Genomic DNA, 16,367 nt, shown 5'->3' with positions numbered 1-16,367 from the left:
CTTTGGGAAGAACACTAAGCCTCCATGAGCTTTGGTTTCCTTGGGATAAAATGGGGATATTAATGATGATCTCACAGGGATACAAAGATCAAGGGAAATGGTCAAGTGTTTTATCTTGATCATGTATCAAAATGGGCTGTGACCTCCTTACAGTGACTGTCATCAGTCAGAAGCCTCAAGGGATGCTTTCCCAGGCAGAAATAGTCTTGGGAATATGCTTCATTTGTTTATTCACAAAACATTTATCAAACACCTACTGTGTGACAAGCATGGCACTTGCAGTGATAGAATAAATTTTCTTAAATGCTGAAATAATTACTTTACCATGAGAGGTGAGGATAGTACATTGACAACTAATATGGGGAACTTATTGTGTGCCAGACAGGGAACTAACTGCAGGTATCATTCTACTGAATTCACACAATAGTCAAATGAGGTAGACACTTTTACTATGCCCACTTTGCAGATTAGCACACTGAGCTAATCAAATTCTTTAAGGTCAGACAGCTTGTATGTGGTATAATTAGAACCCTGATCTGAGTGGCTACAAAGATCATGCTCTCAACTAAACTCCAGAGAGGGATAGATTACAAGTGCAAAATCAAGATTGGTACAGACTAGACCCTCTTGCACTGTGTGTGTGATTTTCTTGCATGGTGTCGAAGCATGACTGTGAGTTTAAGGCGACAATGTTTGGGTGGGTAAAAGGAGGATCTCCTTCAATAGGGTGAATAGTGAAGAAAGAGCCCATAATGGAGACAAAGAGGATTATCAGACTAGAATTCAGGAGGCAGAGGGAATTCCCCATGTAGGTGTGGCCTCCTGGAACATTAAGTGCAAAGGCAGCATCCACCACTTTGAGGTAAGCAGGAATCAGGAAGTGGGGAAGGGGTGGTAGGTCAGGGAGACCTGCCATCTCTCTTAATAAAATCCCAGACCTCCAAAACCAGCATATAAGGAGACCTGGGCCTCACTGCATCCAACCCAGGGATTCAGACTCCCCTCAGGGATGTTGACAATGTTGCCTCTCTCATGGGGCCTCACGTCTAAAGATCCAGCCCTTGTGTCTAAAGGACCAAAGATTGTCTTTAAAGCCTATTGCTGAGTGCGTAGGGTGTCTTGAAGTCATGTTCTATGGTCATATTCTGTTGCCTGCATTTAGTTTTTCTCGTTACTCCTAAGCCTTTAGTCAAGTCTCATGTAACTGGCCCAGCCTGATTTCACCATACAAAAGGAAAGGTCTTGTGTTCAGGCTCTAATTGGAGCATTAAAGAGATTGCAGGCTCCCTTCAGCTTTGTGGAGAGAATGTATTCCAGGTTAGAGTGTCATCTGCATCCTCATCAGGAGATGTGCTGGAATGGCCTTGTCACCACAGGACTGCCATGAAGCCTGTGAGGAATCAGTCTAAGGCCTCGAGCCACCCTCAGGCCCCAGCAGCGGATGCCCTGCTTTCAGATTCCCATAATGGTTCCAGGTGGTGACCATTACCCAGTACCACACTTTCCAGACTGTGCTCATCTCAGGGGCCAGCCTGACAAACTCATTCCTAGAGTTTGTCAAGAATGCAGAGCCTCGAGCCTACTCCAGACCTCCTGAATCAGAATCTGCATGTTAACAGAGCTCAAATGATTCAGAAGCACAAGGAAGTTTGAGAAGCACAGATCCAGGGCAGGGACTCTTAATCTGGGCCCATGAGCTCAATGGGGGAAAAAATAATATTACATCTTTATATTTTTATTTTTATTTATTTATTCATTTATTTTGAGACGGAGTCTCGCTCTCTTGCCAGGCTGGAGTGCAGTGCCACTATCTTGGCTCACTGCAACATCTGCCTCCTGGGTTCAAGTGATTCTCCTATCTCAGCCTCCCAAGTAGCTGGGACTACAGACATGCACCACCACGCCCAGCCAATTTTTGTATTTTTAGTAAAGATGGGGTTTCACCATGTTGGCCAGGATGATCTCGATCTCCTGACTTCGTGATCCGCCCACCTCGGCTTCCCAAAGTGCTGGGATTACAGGTGTGAGCCACTGCACCTGCCCACGTCTTTATTTTTACCAATCACTAACCAAACATTAGGATTTCCTTCCATTTTGGATGTAGGTTGCAAGTCACAGAAGTGTTCGCGATACTTGTGGCTTTGTCACCAGTAGAAATCATGGATATTTTTGTAACACATTACAGTTGTTTTAGACATCTCAAAATAGCATATATGTTCACTACTACTTCAAAAATGACAATAGCTATTAGAGCTTAAGTTATATTATACTATATAATATAATAGTAACCAAACTTACGTTATTATATCACAAAACTTGAAAAATATTTTTGGTAAGGATGTTAAAGGACTTGACTTCCCTTATTATCCCATGTGTTTTATTTTCTGCATTAGAAACTTTATTCTGAGAAGGGTTCACCAAGTTGCTGAGGGATCCATTACACTAAAAAGGCAAAGAACCTGTGCTCTAAGAAGCACAGCAGGGCCGGAATAGTGTTTGGAGAATTTAAGACATGTGGGGTGAGCATAACTCAATCTGGAAAGCCAGAAGTCACATGCCCCTACAGACAGGCAGCCTTCAGAGCAGACCTGACCGGCAGCTAGTGGTCTGCTTCTATGGCTTCTTCATTCTCCCTTCATTGAAAAGTGGGTTTGATAAGGCCCGTGCTAAGGAATAAAACCAAGATTCCAAGTAGGGAATATTGCTCTTGTCAGCCCACCAAGAAAATCAGGGACCCAACTGAAAGAGTATCAAAGATTGTTCCTTTTATCAGCCCCTCTCTATTTTCCCGCAGTGACCCACAGAAAAACGCTTAAAAGGAAAATCACCTGTGTGCCTGTGTTTAGGGGCAGAAAGGAAGGAGCCAGTAGGGACACCAGCTCCCTTTGCAGCCAGAGGGGTGAGGAGAGTCCTGGGGAATGAGAGTGGGTGGTGGTAGCTTTAAAAAGAATATCCTGGCCAGGAGCAGTGGCTCATGCCTGTAATCCCAGCACTCTGGGAGGCTGAGGCGGGTGGATCACCTGAGGTCAGGAGATTGAGACTAGCTTGGCCAACATGGTGAAACCCCATCTCTACTAAAAGTAAAAAAATTAGCTGAATGTGGTGGCGCACCTGTAATCCCAGCTACTGGGAGGCTGAGGCAGGAGAATCACTTGAACCCGGGAGGTGGAGGTTTCAGTGAGCTGAGATCGTGCCACTGCACTGCACTCCAGCCTGGGTGACAGAGCAAGACTCCATCTCAAAAAAAAAAAAAAAAAAAGAAAGAAAAGAAATCCCTTTACACGGTGTTAGGCATGAGTAAAACATAAATAAATAAAAATAAAAAGATCCCATGGTAGGGGAGCAGCATCCCTAGGCCTGAGGGAATGGTAGAGGTGTCTGGGTGAGATGTGACCCTGAGGCCAACAGCAGGCCTGAGTTGGTTGGTCCCCAGAATTCTCTTGAGGAGGGGGAAGTGGCCACTCCTAAAAAAAGCTCCTCTGGCAAGAGTGTAATGGAAGGGATATTAAGATCAGGGGTCAATGCTTCTCCCTGGGTCCTCAGCTGGAGGCAGGGTGGGCACAATGAACCAGTCCAGGAGCTGGGATGGACCAACAGCCCTGTGCTCATTGAGGGCCTTGAAAACATGGTCCTATAGGGCTCCTGGCAAAGATGCTTTGGGCCAACAATGGGGCTCTCTAGGGTAAGACTAACCTCATGCTGTCCTTTATGAATAATGATAATAACTTCACAAACTGTTTAATATTTTAGACTTTTCAAAGTTGCCTTAAGGCAACCTGATATGGGAGTGGAAAGAGACCAAAACTGAAATCTACTTCTGCCCATGGGAAAAAATAATAAAGAATGCCATAGCCAAATTTATTTGGCCCTCTTGAGCTTCAGTTCTTTCCATCTGACTGGTGGGGATAATAATAGCTGAGGAACCTGCTCAGTGATTTGTGTGCAGATCAAATGGCGCATGGGCATGAAAGATGAGGGCTTTGCCATGGAAGTGGAAGGTCCTGTTTTATGTGAGCACTGTCACCTCCTGTATGAGTTTCCTAGTGCTGCTGTAATAAAGTGCCACATTCAGTGGCCTAAACCATAGGAATGTATTGGCTCGCTGTTCTGGAGGCTGCAAGTCCAAGACCAACGCATTAGCAGGGTTGGTTCCTTCTGAGGACTGTGCCTCTTCCTTCGCTTCTAGTGGGGGGCTGGCCACTGTTGGAGTTTCTCGGCAAGTGAAACATCACCCTGACCTCTGCCTTCATCTTCACATAGTGTTCTTCTTGGTAGGGTGTCTGTGTCCAATTTCTCCTTTTTATAAGGACACCAGTCATACTGGAGTAGGGGCCTACCCAAATCTAATAAGACCTTATCTTAACTAATTACATTGCAACAACCCCATTTCTAAACAAGGCCATAGAGTGAGGGAGGGGTGGGACATCACGATTTGAGTTTGGGGCCAACACAATTCAGCCCGTAACACTCCATTAGCCCACTGATGCTCCTTGGCCGTGGGTAGCCCAGAACACACAGGTCAGGTACAGAGGATGGAGCAGGGTGGAGAAGTTCCAACTCTTCTAGGCAGATTCTACTCTCAGATGAATTGAGGTCTTCCACCATCTCTTTTATTAAATGCTTAAACATTTATTAAACATCTACATTATGCCAGATATAGAGAATATAAAATGAATAAATTATTGTCCTTAACTTCAAGGGAAAAGAGAGATAGACATGTAAACAAATCATTGCAAGGCAGCATGATTCACACAATAAGAGATTTGTGTGGCAAAAAAGATGGAGTCCAGGACAGGATTGTCAAGGAGGGCTCCTAGGAGGTGGCAACATTGGAACTAAATCTTGAAGACAACTAGGGATTTTCCAGGCAGACAAAAGGCAGAGACATTTCAACTAGACTGAAAGCACCACAGCACAGAAGTGTAAGAGCCTGGCTTGGGTAACTGGTTGGGCTAGAGATGGGAGCAATGGGAGATAGAAGTCAGAGGTAGGTTAGGGCCAGGTTAAGGGGGTTATCCACCAACCTAAAGAAAGTAAGCTTTAGAATGGAAATCCAATAGGACCACCATTGAAAACTTACTATGCTGTAAGTTCTGAAAAGGCAATGATCTCATTGGTTGTGGGAGATGAGGCCAGAGTGCTAACATAGCAGACACTCAATATATACGCAATAAACACATGAATGAATGAATGAATGAATGAATGGTTTTAAGCAGCAGAGTGGTATGAGAGTCTTAAGAGTAGGGTGCATACTCTTCCAAGACTAAACCAGGAAGAAGTTGAATCCCTGAATAGACCAATAGCAGGTGCTGAAATTGAGGCAATAATTAATAGCCTACCAACCAAAAAAGTCCAGGACCAGATGGATTCACAGCTGAATTCTACCAGAGGTACAAGGAGGAGCTGGTACCATTCCTTCTGAAACTATTCCAATCAATAGAAAAAGAGGGAATCCTCCCTAACTCATTTTATGAGGCCAACATCATCCTGATACCAAAGCCTGGCAGAGACACAACAAAAAAAGAGAATTTTAGACCAATATCCCTGACGAACATCGATGCAAAAATCCTCAGTAAAATACTGGCAAACCGGATTCAGCAGCACATCAAAAAGCTTATCCACCATGATCAAGTGGGCTTCATCCCTGGGATGCAAGGCTGGTTCAACATTCGCAAATCAATAAACGTAATCCAGCATATAAACAGAACCAAAGACAAGAACCACATGATTATCTCAATAGATGCAGAAAAGGCCTTTGACAAAATTCAACAGCCCTTCATGCTAAAAACGCTCAATAAATTCGGTATTGATGGAACGTACCTCAAAATAATAAGAGCTATTTATGACAAACCCACAGCCAACATCATACTGAATGGGAAAAAACTGGAAAAATTCCCTTTGAAAACTGGCAAAAGACAGGGATGCCCTCTCTTACCACTCCTATTCAACATAGTGTTGGAAGTTCTGGCTAGGGCAATCAGGCAAGAGAAAGAAATAAAGGGTATTCAGTTAGGAAAGGAAGAAGTCAAATTGTCCCTGTTTGCAGATGACATGATTGTATATTTAGAAAACCCCATCGTCTCAGCCCAAAATCTCCTTAAGCTGATGAGCAACTTCAGCAAAGTCTCAGGATACAAAATTAATGTGCAAAAATCACAAGCATTCTTATACACCAGTAACAGACAAACAGAGAGCAAATCAGGAATGAACTTCCATTCACAATTGCTTCAAAGAGAATAAAATACCTAGGAATCCAACTTACAAGGGATGTCAAGGACCTCTTCAAGGAGAACTACAAACCACTGCTCAGTGAAATAAAAGAGGACACAAACAAACGGAAGAACATACCATGCTCATGGATAGGAAGAATCAATATCGTGAAAATGGCCATACTGCCCAAGGTTATTTATAGATTCAATGCCATCCCCATCAAGCTACCAATGAGTTTCTTCACAGAATTGGACAAAACTGTTTTAAAGTTCATTTGGAACCAAAAAAGAGCCCGCATTGCCAAGACAATCCTAAGTCAAAAGAACAAAGCTGGAGGCATCACGCTACCTGACTTCAAACTATACTACAAGGCTACAGTAACCAAAACAGCATGGTACTGGTACCAAAACAGAGATATAGACCAATGGAACAGAACAGAGTCCTCAGAAATAATACCACACATCTACAGCCATCTGATCTTTGACAAACCTGAGAGAAACAAGAAATGGGGAAAGGATTCCCTATTTAATAAATGGTGCTGGGAAAATTGGCTAGCCATAAGTAGAAAGCTGAAACTGGATCCTTTCCTTACTCCTTATACAAAATTAATTCAAGATGGATTAGAGACTTAAATGTTAGACCTAATACCATAAAAACCCTAGAAGAAAACATAGGTAGTACCATTCAGGACATAGGCATGGGCAAGGACTTCATGTCTAAAACACCAAAAGCAACGGCAGCAAAAGCCAAAATTGACAAATGGGATCTAATTAAACTAAAGAGCTTCTGCACAGCAAAAGAAACTACCATCAGAGTGAAAAGGCAACCTACGGAATGGGAGAAAATTTTTGCAATCTACTCATCTGACAAAGGGCTAATATCCAGAACCTACAAAGAACTCAAACAAATTTACAAGAAAAAAATAAACAACCCCATCAAAAAGTGGGCAAAGGATATGAACAGACATTCCTCAAAAGAAGACATTCATACAGCCAACAGACACATGAAAAAATGCTCATCATCACTGGCCATCAGAGAAATGCAAATCAAAACCACAATGAGATACCATCTCATACCAGTTAGAATGGCAATCATTAAAAAGTCAGGCAATAACAGGTGCTGGAGAGGATGTGGAGAAATAGGAACACTTTTACACTGTTGGTGGGATTGTAAACTAGTTCAACCATTGTGGAAAACAGTATGGCGATTCCTCAAGGATCTAGAACTAGATGTAACATATGACCCAGCCATCCCATTACTGGGTATATACCCAAAGGATTATAAATCATGCTGCTATAAAGACACATGCACACGTATGTTTGTTGCGGCACTATTCACAATAGCAAAGACTTGGAATCAACCCAAATGTCCATCAGTGACAGACTGGATTAAGAAAATGTGGCACATATACACCATGGAATACTATGCAGCCATAAAAAAGGATGACTTTGTGTCCTTTGTAGGGACATGGATGCAGCTGGAAACCATCATTCTTAGCAAACTATCACAAGAACAGAAAACCAAACACTGCATGTTCTCACTCATAGGTGGGAACCGAACAATGAGATCACTTGGACTCGGGAAGGGGAACATCACACACTAGGGCCTATCATGGGGAGGGGGAGGGGGGAGAGATTGCATTGGGAGTTATACCTGATGTAAATGACAAGTTGATGGGTGCTGACGAGTTGATGGGTGCAGCACACCAACATGGCACAAGTATACATATGTAACAAACCTGCATGTTATGCACATGTACCCTAGAACTTAAAGTATAATAAAAAAAAATAAAAAAGAGTAGGCTGCATATGGAAGCAGATAAACACAGTCAGGATAATTTGCTGTACACCAGGCAAGTGCTGTGAGGGCCTAAATAGCCTCCAAGAAGAGCAGAAACACGTGGCCTTCAATGGGGTGGGAAAGGTTGAAAAAGGTGAAAATAATGGTACATCTGTAGGGGTCTTAAGATTGATTTTTTTTTTTTTTTTTGAGACAGGGTCTCGCTCTGTTGCCCAGGCTCGGGTGCAGTGACACGATCTTGGCTCACTGCAACCTCTGCCTCCTGGGCTCAAGCAATCCTCACACCTCAGCCTCCTGACTAGCTGGGACCACAGGTGCACCAAGAATACAAAAATTAGCCACCATGTCCAGCTAATTTTTGTATTCTTTGTAGAAGTGGGGTTTCACCATGTCACCCAGACCAGTCTCAAACTCCTGGGCTCAAGGGATCCTCCTGCCTCAGCCTCCCAAAGTGCTGGGATTATACGTGCGAGCCACTGCACCCAGCCTTAAGGTTTGATTTGGAGGACTTCCTGCCCCAGACCTCGGCCATCTCTGGGGAGATACTTCCTGAGGGAAATGAAAGAAGAGGCTGTAGGAGGCGCTCTTGCTGAGGAGCACTGAGACCAGCAAAGAGCAGGAGGAGCTAGGAACAGAGCTCAGCTGCCCCAAGGCCAAAAGGGAGATAGATGCTCCACTGTGGGCCTGCACTAAGCTTGGGGAATTTGGAATGCAATAGAAGGAAAAAGGGGGCTATAGTGGGTTGAATAGTGTCTCCTCAAAATTCATGTCTACCCAGAACCTAAAATGTGACCTCATTTGGAAACAGGGTCTTCGCAGATGTGAAATGAGATCATACTGAATTAGAATGGGCCCTAAATCCAATGATAGGTGTCATCCTAAGAGACAGGGAAGGACGCAGACACACAGGGAGGAAGACCATGTGAAGAAGGAAGCAGAGACTGGAGCTGTGCTGCCACAAGCCAGGGAAGGCCAGGAGCCACCAGCAGCAGGAACAGGCAAGGAAGTGTTCTCCCCCAGTGCCGTCACAGAGAGCACGGCCCCACCAACACCTTCATTTTGGACTTCTGGCCTCTGGAACGATGAGAGAATACATTTCCCATTGTTTTAAGCCCTTGAACTTGTGGTACTTTGTTATGGCAGCCCCAGAAAACTCATACAGAGTCAGAATACAAGGGGCTGGTAAAGGTTAGGTCAAATGGTCAACCATGGAGTAGGGACACAGGCAGGAAAAGAAGGGACATCAGGAGGGACTGGTAGACTCAGAGAGGTTTAGGGCTGAAGGTTTTGAGGAAGAATGACAGGTTTGGGGAAAAGCTGAATGAACAGATTTATATCCTGAGGGTGGTATATTTAAAATTAAGATTTTAGAGGTGTCTGTTAGACAAGAAATTGTAAACAACAACAACAACAAAGATTTCAGCAGTGGAACAGTTCCAGGCGATTATAGGTGTAATCAGATTAATCTCGTTTTTAGTGGAGAAAATCTACCTGACCAACAGATTTACCCAACCTGGCAAGACAATTTTTACCCTCCTTGGAATCTGTGTGTTTTTTTTTTTTTTTTTTGAGACGGAGTCTCGCTCTGTCACCCAGGCTGGAGTGCAGTGGCCGGATCTCAGCTCACTGCAAGCTCCACCTCCCAGGTTCACGCCATTCTCCTGCCTCGGCCTCCCGAGTAGCTGGGACTACAGGCGCCCGCCAACTCTCCCGGCTAGGTTTTTTTTGGATTTTTTAATAGAGACGGGGTTTCGCCGTGTTAGCCAGGATGGTCTCGATCTCCTGACCTCGCGATCCACCCGTCTCGGCCTCCCAAAGTGCTGGGATTATAGGCTTGAGCCACCGCGCCCGGCCGGAATCTGCATTTTAAATCCAAGGACTAAAGAAGAGCCTACGTTCTTCTGAGAAATTACTATTAGCTCCCTTCAGGTCGAGGCTTTCATACACTGCCTGGGAGTTTTGTGTTTTAGGAAGGTCATGGGGTGGGGGACAAGGTCTCAAATTTCAGTCTGTGGGTGAGTCTTCCCAGCCTGGCCCAGGCTTTCAGAGAAAGGCACCCCCCTCCCCCCGAGGTTTTCAGAAAGGTGTGTTTGTCTGAAGACCCCTGGGACATTAGACGGCAGAGAAAATAAAACCCACCAAAATGGCAAGGCAAACCTGGGCTATTTGAGGAAATTCAGAAGGAAAAACTCCAAATAGAACCTTAAGGTAATAAAGTGACACCTCTGGTGCAAGCCAGAGAAATTCTCAGAGTTGCCCTGGGCCCAGGAATTACTCAATTAAATAGCAAAAGCCCAAAGGGAAATGGAGAAACAGTACCTCTTCCTCCTCTACCTGAAGCTTTGCTCCCCCTATTCTCTTCACCCCATATGCCCTCTGCCAGCCGCTTCTCCCTGCAGGCCCTACCCTCAGACCAGTCTGCCATCACATCCCAGCTGTCAGTACATTCCTCCTTTCCGGCGAGGACACGAGCACTGATTGATCTTCTCTCCTCCTGCTCCTCTCTGGCCCTGGTCCAGGCTGTTCCCTATCACTTTCTCCTTGGAGCATTCTAGCTGATCTTTCCTATCACTTTCCCCCAGGGCGGGGGAGGGTCTCATTTCCACCTTCTCAAGATATTGTCTCCTATTATATATTTATTTTTTCTTTTTTAGCTATCTCCTACCGAGAGGGTGGTCTCCTACTATTTAAACAGAAAAGAGTGTTTATTTTGAGGCCGAGTGGACAGGCAATAAGGAAGCTACATTTATTTCCTCACACAGTGCCTGAGCCAAGAGGACTCTGGTCCTAGTATCCACGTGACCAGAGCATCCTCAAGCCCGCCCTTCAGCCCCTGCACTGTCCCCCACAGGCATTTGCATTTGCCAGCCCAAGACTGTCAGGGGCATAACCTTCTGACCATATCCTCACACTCTCTACATTTAGCTCATTCTCCTCTCCCTGTGGCATCCTGGGCACCACTTCTTCCTCTCCCTCTTCCCAGCCCTTTCTCCAAATCCCCCAAGTGGGAGGAATAGTTGGGAGCAGAAAGCAGTTTGGCTTTTACAAGCCCGGTGCAAGGATCTGCTAAGAGCTATTCCAAGGACCATGTTTGCCAGAACAGATTTTGTATTTAATCAATGAAGGTGTTTCTCTCCCAGCAGACAGCTAATCTCCAAGAGCCTCACATTCATCTTCTCTTGGTATTTACTCAGATGGGAAAAGTGGCTCCTCTTACCCTTACTGACTGAAGATCATTCTTCCTCTCCCCAGCTTCTCCCCATTCACATGGGGGAATTGTACTATTCGACCAGCTCTCTCCTGTGGGAAGAGTCAGAGGCGGGTGAGAGGATGATGACCTGGGGAGGCAAAGTGACAGAATATGTCAAAAAGCAGTGACAGTCTCTAGGTTGTAAGCTGCCTGGGATGGCATGGGGGATAGTGATTATATTGAGTCACCACTGATGAAATATTTATTGAGCTGTGAAGGAAACACTCCAGGGTAAAGCAGAGAAGCAGTCACTGATTTAAGATGCAGAAGTTCAAGTACTCACACCTTTGCCTCACTGTGCAGGAACAGCAAGTTCTTTGCCTCCTCTGGGTGTCAGCTCATAGGCCTGGGCTATCGGGGCTGGAAGGGAGCAGAGAGAACTTTTATTGGAACCTCACCTATTAAAGATGGGGCATTGGTGGGTTGCTGATGACAGAACCTGAAAAAACCTACTCCTCTACAGCAGGTTGAATTCATGACCTGAAGCTGAATACTTCCAGCATGTTTGTTCAGGGTGTAGATGGGAATAAAGTATCTTTGCAGTGCTCTGTTCCCTCCGTCTCCCCAGACATCTGACGCCCTAAAAGCCATCCACAGCTATGGAGCCTGAGCGACACCTTGATTTGTGTTGTCACCTGACCAAGCCTAAAGACCTCTAGCTCAGTCCCCCACCTTCATCCCACCCCCCAGATGATAAAATTCAGACCTCTCTCCTGAAAGGCAGAGGTTAAACATTCAGGACTGTTTCTGGCTGAGGACTTCTTCCAATTAAAATCCCCACCGTGGGCTGTCTCCCCTCATTTCACTTTTCTAAAGGGGCAGAGGCTCTTTTAGAAAATAATAACATGCAATGTGTATGATTTACTTTTCTGATCTCTGTGAGAAACAGAGAAATATAAAAATGTGTTCTTAACTCCAGAACCACTCTTTTTGCATAAATACCTCATCGGGCAGCTTTCTAAGTGTGATTTTCCTGAGCCTCCCTTTGTTGGATCTGCCGGAAGACTTGTCGGGGAACCTTTAGTGAGGGTACTTCTTCCTATTTTTCTTCTGTTTTTGGAGGCATACACATTATGCATAACCAAAACAATGGCTCAGCTGTGTTTAACTTTGTATTTTGATTGTTGAGAACAAAAACAAAAAGTATCAATGTGTATGTGGCTGTTTGTAGTGAGTTCATTGCAGAATGAGGTTGTCCGTGTCCTTAACAAGCTAAGGGGCAGGAGGCATCCTCTCTTATCCCCTCCTCCAAGAGCAGTAGAGAATTTAAGCACAAGCCTATTTGTGAAAGAATATTTTGCTTAAGTGTCATTCATTTTAATCTTGGAATTCCTTCGCAAACATCAGGGGTTCTTTTAGCTTCCAAACTAGCATACGTATCTATGAGTCTGACAGATCGCCTGAACACCATTAAGAGGTGTGGTGTTTTTGCTTTCATTTGTCCTGCTGGGAGAAGTGGCGGTTCATGTGTCATTCCAGTATCTCACGTACTCACACGGGGCAGGGAGGAGGGGGAAACGGGGAACTATATCAAAATTTAAAGATGCTTTGGAAAGCAACCGTGAACACATCAACACAACAACGTCTACGATTACTTGCTATTGACCCTCGGACACATTTAAGAGAAAGAGACAGTCACTCTTTTTTTTCTTGAATGATATACACATAGTCATTTTTATCCTATTATAGTTGTCTTTTATCTTTATCTAGCACTATGTGGAAAGGGTTTGCATCATAGATTTTTCCCAGCCTTATAATATACCATAAGCTCCTACTTCCCTGCTCCTCTCTAATCAGTATTCTTTCATGAGTTCTTTGGTGAAGCCACCTATGTGAAACTAAAATGAACCAAACCCATATTACACTGGTGGTTGGAGAAAACCATAGCCAAAACGATTGTGGCAGGTCTCAGTCTTGGGAGTTTTTAAGAAGGAATGTGCCAGAGGCGTTTCCCAAGAACGGAGTTTTGTTTTGTTTTGCAGAGGCATTCAGTGTGTCTAGTGCTTGCTGGCCACAGCAGTTACTACCACAGAGCCTTCTGGGAGGGGCTGCTGTGTTGAAGGAGGCTCCTGCCTGAGGGACAGCATCAGGCAGTGGGCTCTGTAGAGTGAGTACCAGGTGGACGCCTTCTGTACCCAGCTTAGAGTCCTGCATCACAACAGGACTGCCCAGGCCAAGGGCTACTGACGCAACTTCCACTCATTCCACTCTGTGTAGGGGGCCTTGCGCCTCTCCTGGAAGGGCCCTTGGAGAAGGAATTGTAGTTGTGTACAAGTGACCTGAAGGGGAAGCTTTTCTTTTTTTTTTTTTTTTTTTTCTGCTCAGACGGAGTCTGGCTCTGTCTCCCAGACTGGAGTGCAGTGGCGCTATCTCGGCTCACTGCAAGCTCTGCTTCCCGAGTTCATGCCATTCTCCTGCCTCAGCCTCCCGAGTAGTTGGACTACAAGCGCCCGCCACCACACCTGCCTAATTTTTGTATTTTAGTAGAAATGGGGTTTCACCGTGTTAGCCAGGATGGTCTCAATCTCCTGACCTCGTGATCCGCCCATCTCGACCTCCCAAAGTGCTGGGATTACAGACGTGAGCCACCGCGCCCGGCCAGTGTGAAGCTTTTCTAGATGAGATTAGATTAAATTCCATGTGATTTCTCTTTACCTTTAATTCAGGTTGGGACTCGTTTTTTTCTGGTGGATCACAGCTGCCCAGATGTTGCAACTGATTTTTATGTTTCTGTAGAGAAGTATTTTTCTTGCACCTTCAGGATTTTTTTGCCACCAAAGGAAAACATGGAACTCTGTGTTTCCTCTTGATCGTGATTTCCCAGTGTTGACAGTTAAGTCCCTAGTGTCATAGGTCCCAGCCCACCAATAGTATATCAAACACTGTTATGCACATAATGCAGCACTGTGATCTAATTTAAATAATACTTTTTATTATTTACACTACTATATATAATATACATCAACACTTTTGCTATATAACCTAAGTGATAACTCTCTTTTAGTTACCTGCCAAACTCTGGACTTGGTTTATATTGCAGTTAACACAGTTACAAAGTTGTAATCGTGTCTCTTTTTCCTTTGTAATGGAATGTGTAAATCAAAGTATATACATTGTGTGGTGTTCCTGTTTCTGGAGTTTCATGAGGATTTACACATGGCATTCAGTGTTCTGTATAGATCTGCCTACCTTTGTGAATTCATCTGTTAAACCCTCTTCCTTTGAGAGAGCACCGGCCATAGTGGTTAACTCCTTGTATTTTCTCTCTCTCATACTGGTTATTCTTGAATTAAGCACAGACTCGTCGGTTCGGTTGCTTTATCACGAATAATGTGTGTGACCTTGCAGTTCTGCCACAGTTCAACAAACAAGTGCTAGCTTCACTGACCAAAAATTAAGGAAAGAAAACACAGTTTTTAAAATGATCCATCTTTTAACAGCCCAAACCGATGTGTCTATGGTACTGCATTTTGCTGTTGTACTTCTGAAATCAGACCTGTGTGAATGATCATTTCTGACTTAACCGTGGGATGCTCACAAGTACCTTTCCTGTTGTTTTGTTAGCACTGAAATCAAGACTGTTTATTTGGAATATATACAACAGTGTTTTTCCACTGTATTTCATTTGCAAAAGTTGAGAACTGCTTTCTCTACCTTTTGCAAAATAATTGATATTCCATATTGGATTCTCAAAGACTTCGATATGGTGAACCTATTAAACCTAGAACTTGTATTCATCCTTTCATGACTGTGGCCTGAGTTCCCCAGCCCCTCTCTTCCTTTTTTCAGATGAGATTTAGCACACTCTCAGTTATTTAAACCTACAACATTTCTTGAGTATGTATGTTGAGGCCATCTGAGCTCATAGCTGATTCCATAACCAATTTCATGCTGTGCCATTCACACTCACTACTTAATACTGCCATGGTGAAAATGTGGAGGAAAAACGTATCCATGTGTGTCTGGGAAGCCTATACACTTGTACAGTTTTTAATACTCTGATTCTGTAACACTTCCGAGTTTTGTTTTGTTTTACAGAAAAAATGAAGTGATAAAGCAATCAGAAGACCAAGAGGTTTACTACTGATGCTTAGGGTCATCTGACCTTGGCTGGCCAATAGATCTACACAGCCAATTTAATTTACGAGAGTAATAATTTTTCAAAAGTCAATTTTTTTCTGTATTTTCTGTAGGAAACTGCCAACATCATGAATAGAAAGGGAGAACCATAAAGGAGAAAGAACATGATGTTCAGTTATGTTCGTGTGAACCTAAAGAAACAATGTGGAGGCAGGCGCGATCAGCCAAACTCTAGGGACTTGATGGTGTTGCTTGGAAGGCATCCATACCTGCATTTTGCATTCTTCGTATGTAATCACATTGCCAAAGACAAACTATTTCATCATTTATTGTAAATAACACTCTTCCCCAGACCTACCACAAAGTTTCTGTGATGTATTGTCTTCCAGTTGCAATAAAAATTACTGAGTTGCATCAATTGGAAAAAAAAAAAAAAAAGATGATGGGGCATTGGACTTGGAGAGGCTGAGCTGCTCCAAACTGTAATTCCAGATGGATGGAGGCAGGGACAGCATCAAGAGTCAGCCTCCAGTTCCTGGCCACTGTCCTGTCTATCTGCTAATTAGTTTGGGAAAGACCTGAACCTGTTTGATCAGCAAAGAAGCCATTGGCCTTCCTTCCAAGTAGCTCCAAAAAGAGCAGCCTCAGATGAACATTAGGAGGTTTGGTCAGGTCCTGGCAGGAAATAGAAGGATCCTCAACTGGGATTATGAAGGTAATTGCTTAAGGGAACCATTTGCAGAAGTACGGCAAGGTTAAGGGAATCAACAAGGAATGCTGAGACAGGTAGGGACCAGCAACAACAGGAAGCTCTTCCTACTCTCAGCCTGAGGAGATGCATGGAAGAATGGAGTCCTCACCCAGAAAGTGTTGGAGCCATGCAAGGGGGCTGCCCAGAAGGAGCCGTAGTTGAAGAATTAAAGCAAGGCAGGGGAGGAGGGAGCAGAAGAAACACCCTGACCTGTCTCATGCCTTTGATCTCCTGCCAAAGCTTCCTGTTAATCTAACCCAAACTGGAAGACAGAAG

Source organism: Trachypithecus francoisi, unplaced genomic scaffold (assembly GCF_009764315.1).
Source record: "Trachypithecus francoisi isolate TF-2019V2 unplaced genomic scaffold, Tfra_2.0 Lachesis_group5, whole genome shotgun sequence".
Taxonomy (NCBI): Eukaryota; Metazoa; Chordata; class Mammalia; order Primates; family Cercopithecidae; genus Trachypithecus; species Trachypithecus francoisi.
The sequence above is the reverse complement of the archived record's forward strand: the minus strand, read 5'-3'. Positions refer to the sequence as shown.